General features: G+C 46.4%; 1 protein-coding gene across 2 annotated transcripts in view; it reads right to left on the bottom strand.

Moving 5' to 3' along the window:
• Nucleotides 1-14,783, bottom strand: part of MOB3B (MOB kinase activator 3B) — a 107,880-nt gene extending 93,097 nt beyond the window's left edge. The window contains exon 1 of one of the 2 annotated variants that reach the window (XM_040358594.1): nucleotides 14,558-14,783. The gene's annotated coding sequence lies outside the window, so the exon portion shown is untranslated. Of the gene's footprint in view, nucleotides 1-8,128; nucleotides 8,205-14,557 lie in introns of those variants that run through there. The other variant, XM_040358601.1, reaches the window with a different exon arrangement.
• Between the last annotated feature and the right edge of the window lie 7,997 nt (nucleotides 14,784-22,780).

Genomic DNA, 22,780 nt, shown 5'->3' with positions numbered 1-22,780 from the left:
CTGCTACAGCTGTCCCACGTTGGCACATCTAAGACCTAAGTGATCACATGATCACTGATCACTCAATTCTCAGTTAGCACTGAACAGAAAGCGGTGACTGCTATGGCCCGTACACAAAATCCAAATATCGTACGAAAAATGTCATCCGAGGAAGAATAGTACGATAATCGGATCGTTAGTACAGAGCTTTCGAGAGCCGATCATGACAGTTCATCCGATATTATTTTATCGGACATGCACGTGTGTACAGGGCATTAGTCACCACCCTCAGCTCTGCTTCTTGAGTGCCGTCTCCTAGCCCTATGCTGACAGCTGGTTCCAGCTCTCAATCAGGCAGCTGGGTGCATCCCGACATTATTGTTGGGATCTTCCAGAGCCTGCAGTGGCTCTGTCATGTCAGCTGGCAATAGCCCTCTATAGGCGGACTCTAGGTCACAGGAGACCTGATGACCCCAAAAAAATGTGGCCGTGCTTCTGTTTCGCAGTTTTATTACATCGGTATATGCAGCAGATTCGACACATACAGTACACAGGATTAATCAGTAAGGCAAAGTCAGAGCAACCATTCATATTTGTGCCAATGTCAATGAAATCACTTGCTTTGTACTTTGTTGAACAGTTTAGCAATCCTGCACCTGTCACAGGTACGTTCGTAACGTCGATACAAAAATATAATGTATGACGCTACAACACAAAAGCATGCAATTTTTCCTTCTTTCCACATTACTGCTATGTGAAGGATATAGCTGGATAATGCATGACAAGTATGGTGCTGACTTGGTGTAGTGCAGAGGTCACCAGAAGTTAATTAATAACTCAATGAGACATCATTTAAACAAATAACCCATATCACAATGCTAAAACCTATTCACCAAACAGCAGCAATCACATCAATAATGCAACGGGGAAAACTCTCAATATATTCCTCTTTACTAAATGCGTATACAGAAAATCTGCTGGAAAATATACAAGCTAATTACAGCCAATTAATTATGCATCTCTGGACGTGTCACTTTGTCTTTGGAATCGATTTAAAAGGCCATTGATCCAGATCTGCATTTGAATGGGATATATTGGTTTGCCATAAAAGCCAGCTGGGTTATTACTGTGTCTGACCTTCAGAAGGTCATTTAACAATCGTCCTGGTGTGGCCTCTGGAGTCAGGTGCCATCTATGTCCATGTAGAAATGGAAGGCCTCATTATCGCTGGTGATTTGGGGTCCAGCAGTGGATTCTTCTAGAATCATTAGGTGGTTCCGGAGAGCTGCACCCACTTGGCCTGTACAAAGCAATGACAGGCCGAGCTGCGGCTGTCACATGTATCCACATACCCAGGGGTTAACTATGGCTAGGGAATGAAAACCAGGCTAGGATGATCAGTCTGCATTGCAGGTCAGTCATTTTCCCTAGCCACAGGCAACTGTTTGATGTGCAAGTAAATGCAACGATTGGTGGGCAGTTGCCGTTCCTGCCAGCCTGTCATTCCTTTGAACAGGGGGTGCAGCTGTGCAGTGTAAATGTTTGTATAAAATTATCCCGGTAAATACCTTCTTTCAGGTCACCTCCTTGCAGTCACTTGATCTCCTGCCGCTCTCCTCCCTCGAATTAAGGACTACAGTGGGAGGGGATTAATCAGACAGCACATCGGTCATGTGACCTCCCAGCTGATGCCAGAGGGGGATCTCTGCCCCTCCTGCTCTAGCCCTTAGATTGGGGGGGAGGAGAGTGGCCGGAGGTCACGTGATGGCACAGAAACTATCTGAAATAAGGTATTTAGCTTGATAATTTTATACAAACATTTACACTGTGTCGTATAGCTTGGTAGAACAGAGCAGCTGGCAGTAAGTCTACTCTGTAGTAGACATGTTAACACAATGCACCCAGAGGTGATGAGCGCAGAGCCATGCATTGGCCATATAGGAAAACACAATACAAAAAGAGTTTCTACGAATAGAAAACTAATCAGATATGACCTATGAAGAGGAAACCCCCTGGAGTTTTTGTGATCACCCTTTGTATTCAAATGCTCTAGAGGTTTTTACCACATTCAGGAAAACGACAGGGTTTTTTGTTTTTCTTTGTGGTGTGCTTCTTCCTGACTAGCTGGAAAACCCCTTTGATTTTAATTTCCCATCCTAATAAAGTTAATGACGACAACTACTGTCTATCAGGGGAATTCCGAATAGAATAATCACTTGTCAACTGGGTGTTTGGCAGCTCAGAACACCACTGTTCATAACAATAATAACAATATAGTATGCCATTTCCCCAAAACGATTCATGCATGCCCGCTCTTTGGCATTAGGGGGGAGAAAATAGTTGTTGTCAGTGGCAGCTATTGCGCCCCGCCGCTGGTGTCAGTGGCAGCTATTGCGCCCCGCCGCTGGTGTCAGTGGCAGCTATTGCGCCCCGCCGCTGGTGTCAGTGGCAGCTATTGCGCCCCGCCGCTGGTGTCAGTGGCAGCTATTGCGCCCCGTCGCTGGTGTCAGTGGCAGCTATTGCGCCCCGTCGCTGGTGTCAGTGGCAGCTATTGCGCCCCGTCGCTGGTGTCAGTGGCAGCTATTGCGCCCCGTCGCTGGTGTCAGTGGCAGCTATTGCGCCCCGTCGCTGGTGTCAGTGGCAGCTATTGCGCCCCGTCGCTGGTGTCAGTGGCAGCTATTGCGCCTCAAGGGCCAAATAAAGGCAAGCAAAAGGCTGTAGTTTGCAGGCCACTGATCAAGATCCCTAAAGTGAAAATGGACAGACATATCCCATAACTACAATGAACCTAGAGCAGCATTATGGCCCATTGACACCACACGCGATATTGTTTGTACAAAGCTTGTTCACTGGTGTGCGATTTAGAGTGTTACTAAACCCAGGAGCCTGCATTCACTATATCTGGTCTTCCACAGTACACGAAAATGCAATTATTTTAGTAAATGTAAGCTGCTAAATACCTTTCCTCATCAGTGGTATAAAGCAGTCTTGTGAGTTCTATCAGTGTCTGGTTAAAGCTTGTAAGGAGTTTTCATTCTCCTCTGACTGAGGCTGCATGACCCTATGGACCTTCTGTTTGGACAGTGCCGATTGGCCCTGTGCTGATCACATCTACCCTCTCAAGAAACAAACAAAAAAAAAAACTTTAGCCGTACACAAACTGAGCATGTGCAGAGGCTCTGTACCATCAGGAGATGGATTGGGGACTATGAAAGAAGGGGAGGATAAGAGAAGACAGATTCAAATAGCCTTTTTACACAATGCAGAGCCCCCTAAGGTTCCATAGTGGGTATAAAAAGCATGCTTTACTACATATACAGACTGATTTGAGGGTTGTGTGTTTAGTAACACTTTAAAATGCACTGCGATCCATTCATATGCGTTGCCATTCTTTTATTTTTTTAACTTCTTATGTTATGGTTACCTGCTGCAGTACAGTGTGTCAGAACAAGCTTAAAAAAGGGGATGTAAAGATAAAAAAAAAATTCCCTAAATTGCTTCTTTTACCATAGTGCAGTCCTCTTTCACTTACCTCATCCTTCGATTTTGCTTTCAAATTGTCCTTATTGCTTCTGAGAAATCCTCACTTCCTGTTCTTCTGTCTGTAACTCCACACAGTAATGTGAGGCTTTCTCCCTGGTGTGGAGTGTCCTGCTCGCCCCCTCTATTGGACTACAGGAGAGTCAGGGCGCTCACTAACACAGCTCCTTTATCTGCAACGTAGACAGCGTCCTGACTCCACAACACTCCACAACAGGGAGAAAGCCTTGCATTACTGTGTGGAGTTACAGACAGAAGAACAGGAAGTGAGGATTTCTCAGAAGAAAGAAGGACATTTAAAAGCAAAATCGAAGTATGAGGTAAGTGAAGGAGGACTGCACTAAGGTAAAGGAAGCTATTTAGGGAAAAAAATAAAATTTACCTTTAGAACCCAAAATTTAAAACACATTTTTTACCCCAGAGGACACTAAATCGGCATGTTGGTGTCAACTGAAGGACTAGGACATAAGGCAAACAGACCTTGTTCTTACATGAGGGCTGCTTTGGCCAAGGCAGCTAGTGTCAATGGACCTTAAACCTTGAAATCTAGCCTTGCCAATAATACAATGGCATTGTGACCCTCAAAACTCTGCCCGCTATGGGCAAGGGCAGATCTTCCCTCAGTGACTTTGGGTCGGCTGACAAATGGCCTTCACTTTACTTTACAGACAAATAAGTCGTATCCATTTCTGTCATGGAAGTTTTTTGCCTTTTGACAAACTGTGCAGTCTGCGGTCACAAAAACAGCTAAAGTACAATGTGAAGGTTGTGCTGTCATCAGTATAGGTTCTTCAATAATCCCACATCCCTTACATGTCTGACCTCTGCTTTCATTCTGCTATTGTGACCAGGCAACATTCCACAGATAAAAAGGACTTTTAGCCTATAGAAGTTGTTGAGCAACAGGGATCAGACCATAAACCTTATCTATATACCAGCAGAAGAAACTGCCCTTTCCAAGTAAATACTTGTCTTTCAAATGCAATAATGAATATTATAATATTTGTCATGGGAAATGGAACACCTTAAAAAGTTAGTTCACATCAGTTTTTTTTTTTAAACATGCCAGCATTATTGATTCATCCAGTGGATTCCTTCTTCGCTTTAGGACTTTGATGATGGAATCTCTTCATCGGACTTCATGGGTCTGTATACCAGGCCAGCTATTTGTAATACAAGGAGGTAACAAGTTTCCTTCTAAACTTGTATTACATGTGTAACGCCCTGCTCCTGTTGAACAGGCGCTGCTGTAAATTTAGAGGGGGGCCGAGTCGTCGTTATTTGGCTCAGACAAGTGTAATTAAGGGCAATTTAGCCTCTGTTCCAGCCATGGCTGTGCTGGGAGTAACCACCATTGTTGGCCTGGGGGTCTCGTTACCTTCCCAGGCCAAGGGTGGCAGCAGCTGTGTCAGGGTGAATTGGGTGTTCCCCCTCGGAAGCCAATCGGTGGGAGTGATTGTTCCGCTGTGCATGCTGGAGAGGGGTACTTGAGGAACAGATGCCATTGGTGGGGGGGGGGTTCATCTCACGCGCCTCGTGGCCCGCCTGGCCTGGGTGCGTGTCCTGAATCTTGACTTGGGTACCACGCTGGTCTGGGGTCGAGACTTCGCCTGGTAGGCCCAGTAGTCAGACTGATCCTGTGCTGTCTGTCCTGCGGGAGGAAGCCACTTGATGAAGAAAGCCAGGGGAGGACCTATCCTGGAGATGACCATGCAAGAGGCTGGTATCTTGGAAGAAGGCCTGGAAACTTTATCGAAGGATGCACAATACACTGAGAGGCTTGACGGTGGATGTCAGATTCAAAGTTCTATCAAAGTTAAGCTGGAGAGATCCAGGTGCTGAATCCTGTGGCAGAGGTTTCTGGACCAAAAGTGTCTCCTTATAAAGGGAGGTCTGTGGCGGAGACTGTACTTTATTCCGTGCGCCATCCCGGCTGCTAGACCATTGAGAGGGACCTATCCGGGTGAGTAATACCCACTCTGGCTAGAGTGGAGATGAAAGGAACCGTGTATGCTGGAAGCAGGAGTGTTTCCTATTTGTGACTATACACCTGAACCTACCTACCTACCCTTCCACCCCTTTAAACTTCTTTTCTACCAAGTTTACAACCTTCAATAGGCGAGTTTGAGAGGTAGTGCTGCCTGTCAATTAGACATGTTGCGTTAAATTGGCTCGGCCTGTAAAACAAAGCATCACGGCTGCGGCATGTGTACAGCCCCCCCTTCCGGATGTATGAGAGCTTTTAGGGGTGTGGTAAAATGTCCCCTGGCTGCCCATGTGAAAGTCGCCTTACTGATTCAGCCAGTGCTGGGGGAACATGGTTTGCTCACGTTAGAAAACATTCCAATTAATAGTTTTCCCACTAAGGTCAGCCATAGACCGATCGAAATTTGCTTGGTTCAGCAGGAACTGGACACATTTCGATCTGTGTATGGACAGGCTGGTTGAACAACCAGTCTATTATTGTTTTCATGCGTTCGCTACTGGTAGCTATAGATGCCTGCAGTAATCATTGTATTCTGGTGGCTGGGAAACCTCCCGCTGTCAGAGTACAGTAATGCTGCACAAGGGAGGGAGTTGAGCAATTTTATTTCCTTCAACCTGTGGTCTTGCTTAATACCCAACTCATCACCTCTTCTCCATTCAGCCAGGGAAAAGAATCCTGAGCTTGCACAGCTGATGTCTTGTAGGTCTAAAAGGTGAACATAGATATTAAATGACACTGGTACCCAGACAGAGACAGATCAGGAAACAAAGTAATCTACGTGTTACCTGCAAACATTGTTCATGTTGTTGCCCTTCAGTGTGATCTCTCACCACAGCTATAAAACATAGTTTCACTAGGCAACTAGAATCTAGAATGTTGTTCTCTACGGTTTAATTGTTTTCTGTGTTTTGTGAACGTTTTATTTTCGTTTTTTACTCATTCACTTTTAGGCCTCATGCACACTGGACGTTTTTACAGCAGCCGTTTTTGTCTTTAGATGTTTTTTTCTACAGTCATTAAACTCTCCATCATGTTATCCGATGTGTCCATGCACACATAGGCTATTAAAGCGGAGTTCCACCCAAAAGTGCAACTTCCGCTTTAAGCACTTCTCGCCCCCTTACATGCCACATTTGCCAAGCAATTTTTTTTTTTGGGGGGGGGCTTCGGTAGGCGTGGGACTCCCTGTCCCACTCCCTCCTTCCGCCCAGGGACCGCCTTGGCGACTTCTCTTCTCGCCTTAGGCGGCCCCTCCCTTTAGGCGATCTCCAGAGACACGTGACAGGTCCCAGGAGATCGCCTGTCCACTCAGAGCGCAACGCGACTCACGCATGCGCAGTGAGTGCCCGGCCGTGAAGTCGAAAGCTTCACACTATGAATGGAGGCGCCGGCCGGAGGGGGGGGGGGGGGGGGAGAGGAGCGACGCTCCAGGCGGCCGTGTCGCTGGACCGTGGAGCAGGCAAGTGTCTGTTTATTAAAAGTCAGCAGCTACACTTAAAAGGCTGGAACTCCGCTTTAACAGCAGTTTTTGGCTTTGAAGAAAAACAAAAAAAAAATTGTGGATTATGAGGAGTTTTTCAGCCGTTTTCACCTGAAAAAACACTTAAACGCTGATAAACGCAGATAAAACAAACTATAAAAACCAGCAAAAAAAAACATTGAAAAAAACTCACTGCAAAGCTACTGGTGTTTTTAGAACGTCATTTTAAACGTCCAGTGTGCATGAGGCCTAATAATGAGATGGTATTTGAATATTGTTTCTTTCATGTGCCTCTGGTTGGCATAACACATGGTACGTTTCCTGTTTCTTTGGAATATTCTATGTTGGGAAATATTACATTATGCTGTCTTTTGATATGATCCTTTCCTGATGTATACAGAATTCTCCTGAAAGATTTAACATCCCTTTTTAGGTTTCCTTTTGAGTTATCATATACACCTGTTTCATTTCCAGTTACTTTCAAGACATGCCGTGAATGATAACTGCCACACTAACTAGTGTGCTTATGTCAGCTCTCAATTGAACTATCAGGCCATGAAATCACTGGTGTCATAGCTGATGTGCAATACCATGGCTAAGATGCCAGCTTCCTTGGCTGAAAAGGATACGAGGGTTTAGTTCCCCTTTAATTGTTCACCTGTGGAAGTATTAGTACGCCATTGGCACAACTCACTGCATTCTATTACCTGCATCTCTTTAGTCAAAATGTTTGTCTGGAAGTGCAAAAATCAATAAAAATCATCTGTTGCCAATTCCTTGGATTGTTTAATGATTTTAATCACACCTTTTAGAACTTTAAAAAGTCTGCCTCGTATTTAGCCAGTAAACAGAACAAATATACAGTACACACACAAAGGCATTGAAAGGCCCTCGCTGTGCTAGGATTTGGTTCCATTTACTACAGGGTAAAGAAAGCCTACAGGCATTGTACAGACCTGTCTGCAAGGGTGCTATGCTCCATTCCCAAATTCAAGCTGATGCATGCCCACAGATTATTTGCTTTCAGGACCCGCATTCAGCTGTGTCAGTGCAAGTCTGTCTGACCTTTGGAAAGTTGGGCTGAAAACAATGGGGTCTTGCCCATTCACAGAACGCACATATACATAAATAGAAAAACTCACCATTCACTGCAAGGACACCCATAGTACCTTCTGAGGAGCAGACACACCATGTTTAAACCCTAGCCAGGCTACATTCAAACAAAGCTTGGGATTCAGTATTTTGAACTCTAATAAATATACGTCAGTAAAAAATCCCCACCCATAGAAATGCACACTCAGCACATTTGTATAGTTTCACTTCCACTTTCTAACAAATGATCCATTAATGAATGATACAACTCAGACTGCGAAAAAAAATTACCATAAAAGCTAAAATTTACAAATGGTTTCCCCTTCCTATCCCATTACTATACTTTCTGAAGGAAAAACTCTTAGTACTCACTGTATACACTCCATCACTTTCCTCCATGCAATTCAAGTAACTCCTATGGGCAATAGGAAATAATATTTTTCCTCACGTTTTGATAAATAAAGCCAAATCCATTTATTTTTTTAATCCACAAAATGAACTAGGGTATTGGATTGCGGTAAGTTTTTAGTTCATGAGCAATAAAAATACAGTCTACCCTTTATCCTCTTTCTCATGCTGGCCCTCCAGGACTTTTGAGCCCCTCCCATCCTCTGGAACTCCTTAACCCAATCTGTCCTACTCTCTCAAACTCTGTCCATCTTTAGGCAATTCCTGAAAACCTCATTAGAGAAGCCAACCCTGTCTAACACCTGTACTTTTATTTTCTCCATCAGCTTATCCCCCCCACAGCTATAACCTTTTGGATCACCTGATCCTCTCTTATAGATTGGAAGCTCTAATGAGAGGGGCTCTCCGATTCCTCCTATATTGAAAAGCATTGTAACTGTACCATATGCCCGCATGTTGTAAAGCTCTGCGCAAACTGTTGGCACTACCGTGGGGAAAATTATTTGATTCCCTGCAGATTTTGTAAGTTTGCCCACTTACAAAAAAAATGAAGGGTCTATCATTTTTATCAGAGGACTATTTTAAAATGCTAGAGATAACATATCAACTAAAAATAGTAAAAAAAAAAAAAATACAAATGTTTAAAATTGAGTTGCAGTTCAATAAGTAGAAAAAGTATTTGATCCCCTACCAACCAACAATAATTCTGGCTCCCCCAGACTGACTACAGTATGCGCCCATGTGGTACACAGAATAGTCCTGTCATAGATTTCAATGGAAGTTGACTCCAAGTCGGCTCCTTATCTTATTGATGCAATTTGGATCCGAGATTACAGGAAGATCACCCAGGAATTCCCTGAAGTTGCCTCGAGTGCCAACTTTCAGGTCATGGCATTGTGAACCACCTCTTACACTACTACCTTTGAGTAACACACATTACTTATTGGAGCAATGTGGTGCCACCCCAACACACCTTGCAGATTAACACATGTGGAGCACAGCCTGCGTTTATGTGTGCGGCCCCAAACAATAGATGTACTTTTTTTTGTGTAAATGAGCTTATTCAAATATTCATGCTGCCATACAGGGACACGTTAATGGGCGCTTGATTTTTTAATGGTTTATAAAAAGGTAGCATTAGGGCTCATTCACACCAGATGCATTGCAACTATGCTGTCTGTTATTTCCAGTGCAGCCCCAATCCATAGACAAGGCACTATACCTTGTTTCCCATGGGGTCAGTCTGCACCACAGCAATGCCAGAAAAAAAAAAAAAAAAAGTACAGAACGCAGGACAGTTTTCACCACAGATGGTTGCAAACCACTGCATCACAGTGAAAAGAACTGGAATGAAATCTCACTTGTGACATTTCTATAAAGTTCTGTGGAATAAAGGAAACTAATTGCGGTGTGATAAGTGCAGCTCGCTGATGGGAACAAGCCCTAGAAAGAGCCACAAATTATTTTGGATAGAGGGAGGTAATGTTTATTGCTATATTTGTATGGGAGCGTGGTGTCGCTGTGTCCTCCTTTTGGGGTCTATTTATCATGAAGACGCAAAGTAATAACAAAGCCAACATTTTTCAGCTGCCACTTCAACAGAAGGTGAGGGGAAACAACTGTCCGAGAAGGCATTTCCCCTCATGTTGAAGCGCTTTCCTGCTACTGTCAGAACAGGAAGTGAAGGGACATCTCCCCAAACAAACGACGGTCTTGAAGGACACCCAAAACACAGCACAATTTTGGCACAATTGTTATTCGAATAAATGCAAGTGTAAAATTGCTCCTGGTTCAGGGCCCAAATTTGGTCCCTGAGCTTCTTTGGAGCAACAATCTCGCATAAGGCCCATTCAAGTGCTCAGTCACTGTGTTGGAAGCAAACCAATGAGCGCACGCTCAGCACAGAAGTGTGGAACTGGCTGAAACATATACAGCATCTCACAAAAGTGAGTACACCCCTCACATTATTGTAAATATTTTATTGTATCTTTTCATGTGACAACACTGAAGAAATGACACTTTGCTACAATGTAAAGTAGTGAGTGTACAGCTTGTATAACAGTGTACATTTGCTGTCCCCTCAAAATAACTCAACACACAGCCATTAATGTCTAAACCGCTGGCAACAAAACTGAGTACACCCCTAAGGCCCCTTTCAGACTGGGGCCTTAGGGGTGCGGTATTAATCCCCGCTAGCGGCCGATAAAGGGTTAATATCGCCCGCAATGCGCCTCTATAGAGGCGCATTGCGGGCGGTATTGCCGCGGTTTCCCATTGTTTTCAATGGGAAGGAGCAGTATACATGCCGCTCCTCTCACAGCTCCAAAGATGCTGCTGACAGGAGATTTTTTTCTTTCACATTGAGTCTGCAGTGAAGGAGTTTTTCAGGCGGGATAGCAGCGCTATTTTTAGCGCTGTACCGCCTGAAAAACTCCTCAATGTGAAAGGGGTCTTAGTGAAAATGTACAAATTGGGCCCAATTAGCCATTTTCTCTCCCCGATGTCATGCAACTCATTAGTGTTACATGGTCTCAGGTGTGAATGGGGAGCAGGTGTGTTAAATTTGGCGTTATCGCTCTAACCCTCTCATACTGGTCATTGGAAGTTCAACATGGCACCTCATGGCAAAGAACTCTGAGGATCTGTAAAAAAGAATTGTTTCTCTACATAAAGATGGCCTAGGACATGGGTCTTCAAACTATGGCCCTCCAGTTGTTCAGGAACTACAATTCCCATCATGCCTAGTCATGTCTGTGAATGTCAGAGTTTCACAATGCCTCATGGGGTGTGTAGTTCTGCAACAGCTGGAGGGCCGTAGTTTGAGGATCCCTGGCCTAGGATATAAGAAGATTGCCAAGACCCTGAAACTGAGATGCAGCACTGAGACCAAGACCATACAGTGGTTTAACAGGACAGGTTCCACTCAGAACAGGCCTCGCCGTGGTTGACCAAAGAAGAGGTTGAGTGCACATGCTCAGTGTCAAATGCAGAGGTTGTCTTTGGGAAATAGACGTATGAGGGCTGCCAGCATTGCTGCAGAGGTTGAAGGGGTGAGGGGTCAGTCTGTCAGTGCTCAGACCATATGCCACACACTGAATCAAATTGGTCTGCATGGCTGTCGCCCCAGAAGGAAGCCTTTTCTAAAGATGATGCACAAGAAAGCCCGCAAACAGTTTGCTGAAGACAATTACTGAAGACAGTTTGCTGAAGACAGGATTACTGGAGCCATGTCCTGTGGTCTGATGAGACCAAGATAAACTTATTTGGCTCAGATGGTGTTAAACGTGTGTAGTGGCAACCAGGTGAGGAGTACAAAGACAAGTGTGTCTTGCCTGCAGTCAAGAATGGTGGTGGGAGTGTCATGGTCTGGGGCTGCATGAGTGCTGCCGGCACTGGGGAGTTACAGTTCATTGAGGGAACCATGATTGCCAACATGTACTGTGACATACTGAAGCAGAGCATGATCCCCTCCCTATAGGACACTGGGTCGCAGGGCAGTATTCCAACATGATAACGACCCCAAACACACCTCCAAGACAACCACTGCCTTGCTAAAGAAGCTGAGGGTAAAGGTGATGGACTGGCTAAGCATGTCTCCAAACCTAAACCCTATTGAGCTTCTGTGGGGCATCCTCAAATGGAAGGTGGAGGAGCGCAAGGTCTCCAACATCAATGATCTCTGTGATGTCGTCATGGAGGAGTGGAAGAGGACCCTAGTGGACTTTTGACACTTTGGGGTGTACTTACTTTTGTTTCCAGCGGTTTAGACACTAATGGTTGTGTGTTGAGTTATTTTGAGGGGACGACAAATTTACACTGTTATACAAGCTGTACACTCACTACTTTACATTGCACCACTGTCAATTTTTCGGTGTTGTCACATGAAAAGATATAATAAAATATTTATGCAAGGGGTGTACTCACTTTTGTGTGATACTGTGTGTGTAGAACCAGCAGGAAAGCGATAAAGAAAACCTATTGTAGGTTTGTGATAAAAAAAATAAAAAATAAAAAAGTTTTTCCCCATTATTTGGACTTTAATTTGGAATTGCCCATCCTTGCAGATGGCCCATAAACGATGACAAAAGCGGCCATTTATGTCAGGTGACCTCTGAATGACTCCAGTATGTCAGTGGTAGGTCCTGCCAAGTTTAGACGTCCCCGGACAGGACAGACCATGCACAAAACGTATTTTCTGGGGATGTGGAATTTCTGATAAGCAGTGCAGAGTGTGCACATTCCCCTCCCTACACATCCATGGCAGCCTGCCTCCACCAACAGCTATGGGAGCCCTTCACTGCCCAGTGCAACACATGGAATCCTCCCATCTCACCCGCACACCGCACTGTCCTCATCATACTACTCACCTGCACATTGGAACATCACTTCCCTACTAAGAAGAAGCTGCTCAACACAGGACATTATCAACACCTATCATCACAAACTCCTAATATTATAGGTGGAGTACACTGACTACATCCTAATATTATGGACAGAAGAAAAAAAAACTGATAAAATCCTAGTATTGTGGGTGGAGCAAGCATACACAGTCCTGATATTGTGGGTGGAGCAAGCATACACAGTCCTGATATTGTGGGTGGAGTAAGCATACACAGTCCTGATATTGTGGGTGGAGTAAGCATACACAGTCCTGATATTGTGGGTGGAGTAAGCATACACAGTCCTGATATTGTGGGTGGAGTAAGCATACACAGTCCTGATATTGTGGGTGGAGTAAGCATACAGTCCTAATATTATGGGTGGAGTAAGCATACAGTCCGTGCCGATCCTGACCTCCCTGGGGCCCTAAGCAAAATGACATGGCACATTAAAAGTGAGAAGCGGGGGGCACTGACGACAGTGACATGTCACATTAAAGAAAGTTGAGAAGTGGGGGGAGGGGGTGTTCTGCTGTCGGAAATGACATCTTACATTAAATTGAGAAGCGGGGTGTGCTGACTTCTTACCTCTTCTCCCATGCAGCCAGCGAGTTGAGAAGCGGGGTGAGGGGGCGAAAATGACTTCTCAAAAGGCAGGGCCTCTAGTAATTTGGGGGGCCCTTTGCACCTTTGCGGGGCCCTAAGCGCCTTGCATAGTGAGCCTATAGGGCGGATCGGCCCTGCATACAGTCCTAATATTATGGGTGGAGTAAGCATACAGTCCTAATATTGTGGGTGGAGTAAGCATACAGTCCTAATATTATGGGTGGAGTAAGCATATACAGTCCTAATATTGTGGGTGGAGTAAGCATACACAGTCCTAATATTATAGGTGGAGTAAGCATACACAGTCCTAATATTGTGGGTGGAGTAAGCATACAGTCCTAATATTGTGGGTGGAGTAAGCATACACAGTCCTAATATTGTGGGTGGAGTAAGCATACACAGTCCTAATATTGTGGGTGGAGTAAGCATACACAGTCCTAATATTGTGGGTGGAGTAAGCATACAGTCCTGATATGGTGGGTGGAGTAAGCATACACAGTCCTGATATGGTGGGTGGAGTAAGCATACACAGTCCTGATATGGTGGGTGGAGTAAGCATACACAGTCCTGATATTGTGGGTGGAGTAAGCATACACAGTCCTGATATGGTGGGTGGAGTAAGCATACACAGTCCTGATATGGTGGGTGGAGTAAGCATACACAGTCCTGATATTGTGGGTGGAGTAAGCATACACAGTCCTGATATTGTGGGTGGAAAAATGTTAACAATGTCCTTTTTCTAGACGGAGTAAAGTGATAAGTGTGTGTGTGTGTGTGTGTGTGTGTGTGTAGTAGTAGTAGTAGTAGTAGTAGTAGTAGTAGTAGTAGAGTGATAAGTAGTGCCTGGTAGTGAGGATGAGATGTGTAGTAGAGTGATAAGTGCGAGTCGTGTGTGTGACTGTGTAGTCTAGTGATAAGTAGTGCCTGGTAGTGAGGATGAGATGTGTAGAAGAGTGAGTGAGTGTCCCGGGATCCGTACTAGGACCTGAGCTCAGTGTATAGCCCCAGAGCAGCACGTTGTCCGCCCCATCGTCCAGTAGGAAGGTGATCCCAGGACTAGGCGGCTACTCCATGAAACTTTCCTACCTCTGATCACATGACCTCCGCTCCATGGGTGACGATCCCTCCGCTCCAAAGTGAAAGTACGGACAGAAGATGTCAGTGATGAGGACAGGACGGAAACTCCAGCAGCGGATGATCCCCCGCACCGAGTGAGGCGCATGCCATACCTCCTGCTCCTTCATTCATACTCTGCGAGCCAAGGACGTCTTCCAGGGTGCTCCCCCTGCCGGTGTCCTCTGGGACTGCACGCCTCCATCCTCTGTCCTGTTATGTAAAGGCCACTTCCTTGTTGTCACTGCTCACATTCCCTCCTCAGCTCTCCTTTACTCCAGGAAGCTGCAGACTCAGCACACACATTATTGGAGCTACATTCGAATATAACTAAAGGCAATACTTTTTAGTTGTGGATAGAGTGGAGATTGATTAGTACACTGATTAGGTTTTTATCACTGTCTGTGCCCCCATTAGAGGGAGATTCCCCCACTCTATCTGCTATCATTCAAAGTGAAAGTAAAAGAAAATCACACATTTTGTGTTCTCCCCAGAAAAATAATAGAGGTGAAATCTTCCAATGGGGATACTAGATCTGATGACCTGGGGGGCCCTAATGGATGTCCCCACTTTAGAGGGATATCCCCTCACTTCCTGTTTGGCTATGGGACAGGAAGTGAGGGGAAATCTCTGCAATAGGACACAGATGGTAATAATAATAAAAAAAAACAGGGGTTGTAACCCTCCCTTACTTTATTCAAAAATAAATAAAAAGTGTTGTCCTTAGTTCTACTTGGCGTCTTATTATTATTATTATTTTTCATTTTGCATAGAGTAAGGGAGGGTTATAACCCCTGTTAGTCTCTTTTTGCCATCTGTGTCCCATTTGGGGATTTCCCTTCACTTCCTGTCTCATAGCTGTAGATGTTCTGCAAGGCCTATTGGCATACCTGTAGTAGGTGCAGTGATGGTTCCATTGATTACAGTACTAGAATTCCCGTTGCTCACAGTAGGCTGAAGAGCAGTTGTAGGACTTTTAGAGTAAGTAGTTACTGCGCTGCTTGAGTTTCTCTCCATAGTGTTGGTTTTAGGCTAGGTGAGTCCGAGATAGTAATAGTGATGGGGGCATGGTCCGACCAGGTCGTGGTGTGGATCACAGATGCGCCAATGGTTTGGAGCAGCCATTTATCTGTAATGCCGCATACACACCATCACTTTATGTAATGGAAAAAAACGACAATTTCTGTGAAGTAAAAAACGACGTTTTTGGAACTTCAATTTTCAAAAACGACGTTGCCTACACACCATCGTTTTTTCACAATGCTCTAGCAAAGCGAGGTTACGTTCACCACTTTTTTCCATTGAAGCTCGCTTCATAACTTGCTTCTGGGCATGCGCGGGTTTAAAAACGTAGTTATAAACGTCGTTTTTTGCTACACACGGTCAATTTCTGTGAAACAAAAAACGACGTTTTGAAAAGCATGCTTCAATTTTTTTTTGTCGTTTTTCACAAGACATAAAACGACGTTTTCCCCCACACACGGTCATTTAAATTGACGTTTTTAAAAATGTCGTTTTTTTTTCATCACATAAAGTGATGGTGTGTACGCGGCATAAGAAACAGGTCAATGCGCGAATAGGTTTAGTGGAGGGGAGAAAAATACGTATAGTCTCTCTCAGTACCATGATAACATCTCCAAACGTCAAACAGATCTTGTGAGGTAATGACGTTTTTTTAAGGGGGATTCCCTGCGTTTCGACGCAGAAGTGGAGTCCAGATGGACTTCAGGCACCAGATTTAAATCTCCACTTGCGATTAGATGGCCTTGTTTCATGGAGTGAACAACCTTCATCACTTTGCAAAGGAAACTGACCTGTTTGATTTTGGGAGCGTATACTTTTAACAAGGTATAAGCAGTGTTATTTATGCTACACACAAGTATAATCTAATGGCCTTCTGGGTCAAGAGCAATTTGCTTCAGGAGGAATGTAACAGAGTTTTTCACCGCTATCAGCACCCCTCTTTTTTTTAGAGGTGAAGGGGGCAGAGAAAACATGAGAAAAATGTTTATTCACACAAGCAGGTGCAGCTGTAGATATAAAGGGGCAGATCCACAAAGGTATTACGCCGGCGTATCTATTGATACGCCAGCGTAATTTGAAATTTCCCGCGTCGTATCTTTGTTTTGAATCCTCAAAACAAGATACGACGGCATCTCGGCTAGATCCGACAGGCGTACGTCTTCGTACGCCGTCGGATCTAAGCTGCAATTTTTCGGCGGCCGCTAGGTGGCGTTCCCGTCTAATTCCGCGTAGAGTATGCAAATTAGCTATTTACGGCGATCCACGAACGTATGTCCGGCCAGCCCATTGTTTTTACGTCGTTTGCGTTCGGCTTTTTCCGGCGTATAGTTAAAGCTGCTATTCTGAGGCGTACTCAATGTTAAGTATGGCTGCCGTTCCCGCGTACAATTTCGAATTTTTTACGTCGTTTGCGTAAGTTGTTCGCGAATAGGAATTTGCGTCGAATGACATAAGCATTGGCGGGTTCCGGTTTAATTTCAAGCATGCGCACTGGGATACCCCCACGGACGGCGCATGCGCAGTTAAAAAAAAACGTTGTTTAGGTCGGGTCACGACGTATTTACATAAAACACGCCCCCATTACATCCATTTGAATTCCGCGCCCTTACGCCGCCAGAGATACACTACGCCGTTGTAACTTACGGTGCAAATTCTTTGTGGATTCAAAATAAAATAAATAAGTTACGGCGGCGTAGTGTATCTTAGATACGCTGCGCCCGGCGGAAGATTACGCGCAGGTACGTGGATCTGCCCCAATATGATTAGCAAGTGGAGCTGAGCAAAAAAAACTGGAACTCGTAAAACACTGAAGTAGGGTGGTGTGACCACCAACTCGAACGTTAAGTGGAGTAGAGGAATAAAGATTTCCAACTAAACCACTGTAAAGGGGTAACAAGTGTCAATCTTCAACTATAAGGCTTCATTTCCTCTGGCGTTTTTACAGCCACTTGTGTTAGCCTTTTTTACAGCTTAAAAACGCCTGTCCATGTTTATTTTGTAAAAAAAAAAAAACGCGGTAGAGTTTTTGAGCGTTTTCGCGCGTTTTTGAGCGTTTTTAAACGTTTTTTAATGTCTGGCGTTTTTACAGCTCTACTCTGGAGCTTCAGAACGCCCTGGTCCTGCGTTTTTTTTACAGCTCAAAAACGCCTATGCCATTTGCAGCTCAAAAACACCTATGTGGGCATGATGCCATAGAATAACATGGACAGGCTTTTTTAAGCTGTAAAAAACGCTCAGAAAAGTGGCTGTAAATAGTGTTGCTCACGAATATTCGCATTGCGAATATTCGACTCGAATATAGCATATTCGAGAAATCGCGCTATATTTCGAAATTCGCGGTGAATATTCGCAATTCCGAATATTCGATTTTTTACAATTTTTTTTTTTAATCAGATCACATCCTAGATATCTCCATCGACGTCTAAAAGCATTGCTGGTATCATTAGAGACCCTGGGCCGAGTAGCTGAAGCGTTCATTGAATTTTCCAGAAAGATCGCAATGCGATTATTCGGCAAACGCAATATCGCGCGATTATTTTCCTCGCCCCGATCTTCCGCATCAGAGCGATTTTTACAGTTTCATTTTTAAAACAGATCACATCCTAGTGATCTCCATAGACGTCTGAAAGCATTGCTGGTATGATTAGAGCCATTGGGCCGAGTAGCTGAAGCGATCATTTTATATTGCCGAATATTCGCAATGCGAATATTCGGCAATAGGAATATTGCGCGATTATTTGCTCCGCCCTTTTGCATCAGAGCCAATCAGAGTTCTCCTTCCACACTCGTCACAGGTTAGCAACCAATAGGAACCTGCCTGCATGGACATTATATAAGCTCACTCCCAGCACCATTTCATTGCAGATTCAGAAGCTGGCTATAGAGTGTGGAGGCTGTTTCTGTGTTCCTGGTTTCCTGTGTCTTTGTTCTTGATTGATTTAGATCATCACCAGCATTGCTATTTAGTGATTCCAGTGGATCTTTTCCAGTATATCAACTGCTTTTTTCAAAGCAATAGACCCAAGAGCTTTTTTCAAAGCTACGTTTTGTGCTGTTTTGTGCTGTTTTTTTCATTTGTGTTACTGTTTGATCCTGCAATCCTCCCTGTTCAGTTATATTTGCAAGAGATTTCAGAACACATTTTGCTGAGCTTTATAAAAGAGCTTTTCTAAAAGCTAAGTTTTGTTCATCTTGTGTTACTGTTAGATCTTGCAGGTTCGCTGTTCAGTGATATTTGATAGGCATCTCAGTTCAAATTTTGTTTAGTTTTCCCTAAAGAGCTTTTATAAAAGCTAAGTTTTGTGTTCAGTTTAGTTAAATTTTGTGTAGTAAGTGTACACACTGTTAGTGTACATTTATTTCATCTAGCTTAGCTTAGTGTGTGTTTAGTGTCTGTGTTTTGTGTTTAAAAAAAAAAAAAAAAAAAAAAGTTAGTGTTTGTTTAGTGCTTTTTTTTTTTTCTTTAATTTTGTAGTCCTTGTCTGGTGTACTACTTTTCTTATAGTTTAGTAGCTGTCTGTGTACGTCTTTGTCTGCGTGCCTGTCTTGTAAAAAAAACACAAAAACACATTTTGTTCACATTTTCCCCCCCCAATAAAGTTTACCCCCCCCACACACATATCAGCAATAATGAGCGGCATCCGTGGCCGTGGCAGCAGGGGTAGGGGAGTTACTCCCAGTGCTGGATCGCTGCCAGCACGGGGTACCTCTCGTGCCCCTACTAGTGGTAGAGGATCGGGTGCAAGGGGAGTACGCCTGATCCGGGAGTTCTTCCCATCGGGCAGCCGCCCGATATTGCCATCTCAGGCTCAAGTAGTGGTGGACTACATGGGGCACAGCAGTGCCACTGAGTCGTCGGTCCCGACTCACAGTAGTACCACCATTACACCGTTGCCTGTACTACCCCCCCCAGCCCCCAAGAGTCCAGCATCTTACTGTTCGACAGCGACAGTGATAGGGATCTCTTGGGGGAGGCCATGCATCAGGCAGACCTCCAGCTCTGTCCTGATGGTCAGGACCTTTTTGAAGGGATGGATGAGGAGGATGGGATACCTGCTGGCAGTATCCCAGAGACATCCCTTCAAACTGGTGCTGCTGTTTTGGTGCAGGAAACAGCAGCACCTAGTCAGACCCAGGCGTGGGTGAGGGGACAGCGGAGCCAGGCTAGAGGCTCCATGTCACGTGGTTCCCTCAGACCAACACATCTCAGCCCTTGGTCTGACATCTCTGGGGGCGAAGAGGGTGACCCATCATGGTTGCCATCTGACGCGTCGGCTCACTACGTCAGTGACGACGGGGAAGGTAGGCACCCTGGTGAAACGGTGCGCCAGGTCACCACCAGGGAGACCATCGTCAGGGTCTCCACTGGTGATGGCAGCAGGAGGTGTCAGGAGGAGGAGCAGCAGCAGCAGCAGCAGCAGCAGGCAGCTCCACCTGTGCGCACCGAATCCCAGCAGGTGCAAGTAAGCGTCACCCCATCTGACAGGAGGGCGGTGCTGAAGTCACCTGTCTGGAATTTCTTTACCCTGGTGGCAGACAACCCTACCGTGGCCATCTGCCGGATTTGTAAAGTGAGGGTGAAGAGAGGGAAGTGTTTGGCTCGGGTGGGTACCACAGCCCTGAACCAGCACCTGAGGATAAACCACTGGGTGTTGTATGACGAGATGAAGCGTGGTGGTGGTAGCAGCGCCACCACCACAAGTGAGCAGGGTACAGCAGCCCCTGCCACATCTTCATCTGTTTCCAGCAGGTCATGCCCCCCCGCTCCCTCTAGTAGAGGTACTGGTACCGGCAGCCAGACCTCTACTTCCACAGCACCCTCCACGTCTGTGTCCCGCACTGCCGTCCGGCGCCAGGCGTCGATTTCAGACGCCTTTGACCGCACCACTCCCTTCCCCCCTGGAGACCGACGTGTGCGTTCCCTCAATGGGCTCCTGGCAAGGGTTATTGCCCAACATCTGCTGCCCTTCAACATAGTTGACAGCAACCCCTTCAGGCAGATGTTGGAGCAGGCCCAACCCCAATGGCGTGTCCCCAGCCGCCATTTCTTTGCCAGGACTGGTGTCCCTGCCCTACACCAGCACATTGTGCAGAATGTAACCCTGTCGCTGGATCACGCTGTCAGCGACAGGGTTCATCTGACAATGGATGGCTGGACCAGCAGGCATGGGCAGGGACGCTACATCAGCTTCACGGCCCATTGGGTTTCCCTCCGAGGCGTCGGTGAGGGATCGTCGGCAACCGATCTTGTGGTGCCGCCCCGGGGTGTCCAGGGGAGAACTGCTGGTCTCCCTCAAGCCACTGTCTCCGCAGCTGCTGAGCCTCCCAGCAAGCGCCCCCGTAGCTACTCAAGTGTGGGGCACGTGCGCTGTCAGGCCGTGCTCCAGCTTGTTAGTTTAGGGGACCGGAGACACACTGCAGAAGAAGTGCTGAAAGCACTTCAAGCTCAGGTCCAGAAGTGGCTGACACCCCGAAGGCTCCAGCCAGGTATGGTTGTCTGCGATAACGGCAGCAACCTACTCGCCGCCCTCCATGCTGGCAGTCTGACGCACGTGCCCTGTCTGGCACATGTCCTCAACCTGGTGGTGCAGAAGTTCCTGCGCACTTATCCAGGGTTGAGTGACATTGTGGCAAAGGCGCGTAGGATTGCCAGCCACTTCAGGCGCTCCCCAACCGCTACCGCGTCCCTGTCCAAATTGCAGCGGAAGTACAATCTGCCCCTTCACAGGCTGATTGTGGACAGTGTGACGCGGTGGAACTCCACCCTCCACATGCTGAAGAGGTTGTGGGAGCAGCAAAGGGCGGTGAGGGAGTACCTGATGGAACTAGGCACTGAGAGGGCTTCACCACAACTCCCTTTCATCGCCTGTGCGCAGTGGGGGCAGATAAACCAGGTCTGCCAAGTGTTGTCCTCCTTCGAGCAGGCGACCAAGATGGTCAGCAGTGAGCAAATTGGCCTCAATAGCGTGCTGCCAATACTGTTCATGCTGGAGAGGACACTAGATCGCCTGCTCGAGGCTGGGGAGAGTGCCTTGGTGGAGCAGGAGGAGTCAGCAATGCTCCACCGAGACCAGGGCCAGGACCAGGAGGAGGAGGAGGAGGAGGAGGATGATGATGAAGAGGAGGAGGAGGTGGTTGCTGGTGTCGTCCCGGAGTCAGGGCCTGGTCAGGAGGGAGAGCCGGTGTTGGGGGCACCGATAGTCCGGGGGTTGGGCATGTCTGAGTTTGACCAGCAGCGCCTCAGGGATGAAGAGTCGCACCTCATTCACCTGGCCAGCATTGAGGAGTCACAGCGGGCTGTGCTCTTCCCCATGGCTGCCCACATGCTGAGATGCCTCAGGAGGGACCCCCGGGTTAAGACCATCAAGACGAGGGATGATTTCTGGATGGCCACCCTTTTGGATCCCAGGTGCAAGGGGAAACTGGAGCAGTTCATCCCAGCCAGCCGGAGGCAGCACCGGATGGAGGAACTGCAGGCAGCCATTGTCAGACGGTTGGAGCAGGCAACTCCCCGGCCTCCAGTTGTCCCCCCTCATCTCACCCAGCAGGTGGCTGCACCCAGCTGCAGCCGAGCAGGGGACCTAATGGAAGAGATGAGGATGTTCTTCCAAACCGAGCGACCCAGTACCACCACCAGCAGCAGCAGCAGCAGTCACCACCAGCGGCTGGCCCACATGGTGGCAGACTACATGGCGTCCGTCGGTGCTTCTGACAGTATGAGCACCGACGACCCCATGGAGTACTGGGTTGCCAGATTGGACACCTGCCGCGAGCTCGCTCAGTATGCGCTGGAGTTATTGTCTTGCCCCCCCTCCAGCGTACTATCTGAGCGGACATTCAGCGCGGCAGGTGGGGTGGTCACGGACAAGAGGACCCGTCTGTCCACAGACTCCGTGGACAGACTCACATTCATAAAGATGAATGAGTCCTGGATCGGCGGTGACTTTCTGGCACCCGTCGTCGGTTCAGGGCGCTGAAGGGTCCCTTGCCATGCATTCCCTGATGAAGCCCCGGACCTGATGTATTTACAGTGCTGAATATAACTATTTCAACATCAGAGAAAATCAATGTTAATATTTGGTACAGTAGGCTTTCTTTGCAATTACAGCGGTCAAACATTTCTTGTAGTTTTACACCAGCTTTGCACACACTGGAGGAGGGATTTTGGCCCAC

This window comes from Rana temporaria, chromosome 1 (assembly GCF_905171775.1).
Source record: "Rana temporaria chromosome 1, aRanTem1.1, whole genome shotgun sequence".
Classification (NCBI taxonomy): domain Eukaryota; kingdom Metazoa; phylum Chordata; class Amphibia; order Anura; family Ranidae; genus Rana; species Rana temporaria.
Note: the sequence above shows the minus strand (reverse complement) of the source record. Positions and strands in the feature narration are given on the sequence as shown.